The sequence below is a fragment of the Cucumis melo genome, unplaced genomic scaffold (genome assembly GCF_025177605.1).
Source record: "Cucumis melo cultivar AY unplaced genomic scaffold, USDA_Cmelo_AY_1.0 utg002164l, whole genome shotgun sequence".
Classification (NCBI taxonomy): Eukaryota; Viridiplantae; Streptophyta; class Magnoliopsida; order Cucurbitales; family Cucurbitaceae; genus Cucumis; species Cucumis melo.
Window position 1 is genome coordinate 1 of NW_026124957.1, and position 6635 is coordinate 6635.

A 6635-nucleotide genomic window follows, 5' to 3' on the forward strand; every position below is an offset into this window, starting at 1 on the left:
TCGACCCCTACCGCCGATAGGTAGTTTTAGACAGGTTTCTTTTGAAGTGGATACCTGAATGCCAAGTATGGCTCGTAATAATCTATCTTCCGGGGCATACGATGATTCTTTCGACATCTGAGGCGTTAATTTACCTACTAAAATATCGCCCGTCTCCACCCACGATCCCAGCATAACAATTCCATTTTTGTCTAAATTACAGAGTAAGCGGGCTTCTAGATGTGGTATTTCGTTAGTGATTCTTTCAGGTCCGTGGCTTGTCACATGAGTTTGAATTTCATATTTCCGTATGTGGAAAGAAGTATAAATATCTTCATATATCAAACGCTCGCTAATTAGTACCGCATCTTCAAAATTGTAACCTTCCCATGGCATATAAGCTACTAATACGTTTTTGCCCAAAGCAAGTTCACCACCAACTGTAGCAGCACCGTCCGCTAAAATTTGCCCTTTTTTTAATGCATTTACCCTGGTGAACCTGGGATTTTTGCTGCATACAAGTATTTTTGTTAGAACGTTGATACATAACTAATGGAATTCTTCGAGTATATCCATTGCCCGAAAAAATGATCTTGTCAGTATCGGTATAAATGATCTTTCCCCCGTGTTCGGCTATAGCGGCAACCCCTGAATCTCGAGCCACTTGGCGTTCCAACCCAGTTCCAACAATGCACTTTTCGGACCGAGAAAGCGGGACTGCTTGACGTTGCATATTAGAACTCATTAAAGCACGATTCGCATCATTATGTTCGATAAAAGGAATGAGGGAAGCTCCAATAGAAAAATATTGGAAGGGAAAAATACTTCGAAGATGAACTTGTTCCCATTCAATAGTCAAGAATTCTTGACGGTATCGAGCTGGAACAATCTGTTCTTCCTGAATACCTGGATTCAGTGCCAAAGAATTTCCTGTCGCTACCATATAGTATTCATCTCGACTTGGTGATAAATAAAGCATCCGCACTTTTTTTAATCTCTCTGAAATTTCATAAAATGGAGTTTCGAGAGATCCCCAATCACCAATCCTTGCATGAATTGCTAATGATCCAATAAGTCCAACATTAATTCCTTCAGACGTGTCAATTGGGCAAATGCGTCCATAATGACTAGGATGGATATCTCGTATCCGAAAACTAGCAGTTCGCCCTGTCAATCCTCCTGGGCCCAAATAACTCAATTTTCGCCCATGAACTATTTGTGTCAATGGATTAGTTCGATCTAAAACTTGAGATAATGGGTGTAATCCGAAAAAAGATTCAAATGTGGTTGTTAATGGAGTTGAAGTTACCAAATTCTGAGGAGTCGGTATTAATTTATGCCTAATTGCTCCACATATAGTTCCTCTAACCATATTTTCTAAACGAACTAGAGCCAATCCGAATTGATCTTGTAAGAGATCCGCAACAGAACGAATCCGTTTATTTTTCAAATGATTCATATCGTCAAGTGTACCCATTCCAAATTTAAGTCCAATCAAATGATCTGCAGCTGCCAATATATCTCGCTGTAACAAAAATGTATTGTTCTCAGGTATATCAAGATTAAGTCTCTGGTTCAGATTTCGTCGACCAATCCTTCCTAATTCACATCTTTGTTGAAAGAATTTCTTTTGTAATTCCTTACATAAGGATTCAGAAAATACCGGATCTCCGCCTACACAAGAAAATTGTTGATAAAACTCCAAAATGGCATTTTCTTTTGATCTAATTTTTTTTTTCTCCTTATCATTCAGGAAAGACAAAAAAATTTCAGGGTAGCAAACATTCTCGAGAATTTCTCTTAGATTCGAACCCATAGCTGATGATAGAACTAGAATAGATATTTTCTGTTTCCTACTCACACGAGCCCATATCCTTGCTTTTCGATCAATCTCTAATTCTAATCTTCCTCCCCAATCAGATATTATGGTGCCGGTATAGACCGAAATTCCGTTATGGTCCAATTCTGACCGGTAATAGATACCGGGGCTTTGCAATATTTGACTGATGACAATTCTGTATAGTCCATTTACTATAGAAGTTCCCAGGGAATTCATTAGAGGAATGTTTCCAATCAAAATTGTTTGTTCTTGCATATCCCTACGGGTTTTCCAAATTAATCCTGCGGATACGTATAATTCAGAAGAATATGTGAGTGATTCATATACAGCATCTCTTTCTTTTATCAATGGTTCTACCAATTTATATGTTTCCACAAATAATTGAAATTCAATTTCTTGATCTGTATCTTCAATTTTTGGAAACTTAGAAAGTTCTTCTGTTAAGCCATGATCAATGAACCTACAAAACCCTTCAAATTGTATCTGATTAAACGCAGGTATTGTAGACATTCTCTCATTTCCACCCCCAAGCATTTTATTTATTTCCCATTTATAAAAAAAATCCCATTATTTGCTTAAAATGGATCGATCTAGCAATGATGGAATTTATATTATGTTTACTGAATCACATGAAATTTTACCTAACTTCATAGGTGTAATAGATGTAATGCATGAAATACATATGAACGTAGGAATAAAGAGACTTTGATACTCAAATTAAATTGGAATTTGCAACAACTACAAATGAATTGGTAAATTCTATTTAGAATTATGGAGTTTTGTATAAAATATCTATATCAAAACAAAAGTGAGTCAATTTCTACCATTATTATGATATTCCAATCGGATTGGGTACTATAAATAGATTCGGGATTTGATCTGAAGAAACAATATAGAATTTTTTTTATTTAACAACATGGAACTTTTTCGTAGATTTCACTGTTAAAAAAAATTCGCATAGAAGAGAGATATTTTACCTATACCTATATTTTTTTTAGTAGAATTCGTAGAATGCGATTGAAGTATGTATAAGGACTTGTATTTATTAATAAACATGTGCAGATATATATATATAGTTAGTTATATATATCGCCTCCTTTATTACAGTTCTATGGGGAACATCACATGTCGTACTCTATCAAAAATTTATATTTTCTATTTAATGATAATGAAAAAAAAATTCTAAAAACAGAATTCCGAACATTTCCTATAAACATCTTATATATATATAAGATATTAGATTTAGATAATAGTAATCGTTTATGTTCTGGGGTTTACATATACTCATAATCGCTATTAAAATTGTCATTAATAAGGATTTTTTTATGGTTATGGAAACGAATCAATACGGATGGATTAGTAATGATTAGTTATCTATCAATTTTTATTTATTTAGGTAAGGTATCCATTTTTGGATTGTTTTCTTATATCATTAGGGAAACCGAATTTGCAATTTCAATCCAAGAATCATTTATGAATTCACAGTCAATAGTTAAAGTTAACGGTTCCCATTTGTCCTGATTTTTTGCTTTTGTGAATGAAAATCCACATTTTTTTTTCAATAGAAAAAGCAAAGTTTTGCGGTTTTTCGTTTTAGATATTGTGTGTTGTAAGATACTATCTATCTAAGAGATAGAGCCAATCCAATATTTTGTATCGTTTTGGCGGCATGGCCGAGCGGTAAGGCGGGGGACTGCAAATCCCTTTTTCCCCAGTTCAAATCCGGGTGTCGCCTCAGCAACAAACAAAAGAATCAAAATACCCTCTTCTGTTTTGCTGATATAACTTTATCATTTTTTTTAGAAGAAAAGCATCTTTAGATTTGCTTGATTCTAAGCATCGTTGGGGTTCTCTAAAATGTTATAAATCCTTGCGTATAGGTTTCGTTTCCAGAATTTAGTAGAGTAATGAAAAATAATCGTTAAATCTTGAGATGATAGCCCTTCGACTACTAATGTAGTGTCTACTCATTGGGTCTTGAATTAGGGAATATAATTTCATTTTTCCTTACGGAAAGGAGGAAGATACTTGATATACGGACTCATGAAAGTATCTGAGTACTCGAGCATTCAATCAATATTATATTGAATGAATAATTGGCTTTTTTTTTTTATTTTAATCTTAAAAAAAGAACTTATTTCTTTTCGATAAGCTCTAACCACGCATGTAATAGGCCATCCCATCTTCCGATTGTCTCTATGAAACAATCGGGGGGACAGTAAAGATTAGATCAAATGAGAAAGGAATAATAGTAGGGTTATGTGATAGATACTATCTTGATTCTCTATTTTGAGACTTTTTACTTAATGTAATGAAATGCAGGACAACAAAAGAAAGACTAGGTCTTATTATTCCTACATGTTACTAACATTCTTTTGATACTTCCAAGAGTTTTTCTGCCTCTTTTATTTATTTGTACTGAATTTTTTCGATTATACTAGAAATCATATAATAACTTGGGATAATTCGATTTTTTGTATTGTTTCATCAATGGTGTTGTGCCCGAGAATCTCTTTTTGACTATGCGCTAGTGATTCCACTATTATTAGTGAATAATAATTATTAGTGAGCAATAATGGAATAATTCTTTTATATTCATAGAGATAGGGGACATAATTCACATGGATATGGTAAGTCTCGCTTGGGCTGCTTTAATGGTAGTCTTTACATTTTCTCTTTCCCTCGTAGTATGGGGAAGAAGTGGACTCTAGAAGTACTACTAATTGAAAAATAAAACTGTATTGTTTTTGGTTTATTTTATAGATCGTTCTGCAAAACTTTTTTTCTTTTATTTTGAAAAGTAAAAAAAAAAAGAGTTCGGATTATAAGTTTTTAAGTGGATCCATACTTTCAACACGAAAGAACATAGACATAGTGGTTGTCCAATGAGATACTACGCATAATAATATACTACCTCATAATAAGATAGTACCTCGGGGTAGCCACCCACATATTACGTGCTTACCACTTCTTTTATTTATTATTATTAGTATTTTAGTTATTTTCAAAATAGGATTTTTTCTTGTTTTAGGGAACTCATTTCATATCATGCTTCAAACGTTAAATAAAAATGGGGTTTGCTAATTCTTTTCGAAATCCGAAGATAAAAAGTTCCCATGGAACCGAACTCCTGGATCATCTGTCAACTGCTCAATCAATTACTTCTTTCGAATGCTAAAAAAAAATTAGTGGCCTTTCGATTATTTGATTTCAGATTCATTCTAATCAACATGAATTATGAAGCAAAGAAATAGAATTGGGCCACTATGTATATTAGATTAATATTACATATATGTAATTGATATGATATCTATATATAAATAGAAAGATATATATTGTATATTCATCTATATTCAAATTGATCGATATTCAACCTCTATTTTTATAGAGTACAATTTTATATTTATACACTTCAATAACAATAATAGATAGTATGGTAGAAGGATTCATATATTTCTTTCTACCATACTATCGGATCTTATCGAATACTTCTCTCGTAGAATACTGATAATTCTAGTCCGCCAATTTCATTTAAGACGCGAAATTTTAATGCTTTTCATTTTTCTTATCTTCAATCATTGATAAGAACTAAAACGTCAAGGTTAATTCAAATTAATCACTTTGACTGATTGTTTTTACGTATATTATAAGTAAAAAGGCGGTCGGAACTAGAATGAACAGTGCAGTAGCAATAAATGCGAGAATATTTACTTCCATAATATCATCGTTTCATTTTTTATTCGCAATAACTCGGGATTTAATCCCATAGAGATGATAAATGTTTCGCTTGTAAATTCAAGGGGATGCGTTGCATCTCGATGATATCGAATCGTATTAAAATATCATGAATAACAATATCGGAGCTATCAAATCGATTCATCGTCGAGAATTGAATAGTATAACATAGGAAGATCTTTTATCCATACCGAATTTAAACAAAATGGGATTCCTGATGCAATCAAGAATTTCGTTACTTTTTTTTATTTATAATTTTTTGCATTCTTTCTTTTCTATAATCTACTGCCCTCTTATTCAATGCAATCATCTGATGAAGTCTCATCAGACTACCTTTACCCTTACATTGTTTATAAACAAACTCAAGCAAAGAATAGCAGCGAAATTCAAAAAAGGAAAAGGAGGTAGGTTCGAACTAAACTCCTTCCTTTTTTTGTACTTATAAAATCTTCTTAAAAAAAAGAAATAAAAACGAAACTTAAACTTTCAAAAATTCTTAATTACCTCACTAAGAGAGATAGATGGGATCCTTGTTTGTATTAATATCCTCTTTCCTTGAATTAGTAGTGGGACGTATATATCAAAAGTTAAGTGTTAAATTTTAATAAGATAGATTATTTCAAATTCAAATTAGTAATTGAATTTACTAATTGAGGTTACAAAAAATCGGAGCCAGAACGGATATATTTTGCTTTCAGACGAAAAATTAGATCAAAGTTTACTATGTAAACTTTATTTTGTATCGTCCAAATTCCCTTTATGTATGTGCTTTCCGGAAACGTATAGTACTCTATTTCATTAGAAAAATCGGGCGTAATCAACTAGACCCAGTACGCCTTCGAATCCTGAATATGATGCTACCAATAATTGTGGTAATTCACATATGGCACATATGTCTTTCTCCCATCAATTAGTACTCGTTGAAGAAATCAAAATTCCCATATTTTTTTGTTGAAAAATGTGGAAAAAAAATAAGAGAGATCCCGTTTGGAATAAAATTCAGTTATGTTATTTGTTCTCTCTTTCACAGGAAAGGAAGAGATTAATTGATGTATTTTTTTTTTATTGGATTTGGATCCAT

The 6635-nt window shown here is 32.5% G+C and overlaps 1 non-coding gene across 1 annotated transcript; it reads left to right on the forward strand.

The window, feature by feature from the left end:
- Positions 1–3482: 3482 nt before the first annotated feature.
- On the forward strand, positions 3483–3554 carry TRNAC-GCA (transfer RNA cysteine (anticodon GCA)). The gene has a single exon. It is a non-coding gene; the product is annotated as a tRNA-Cys (tRNA).
- The last annotated feature ends 3081 nt before the right edge of the window (positions 3555–6635 follow it).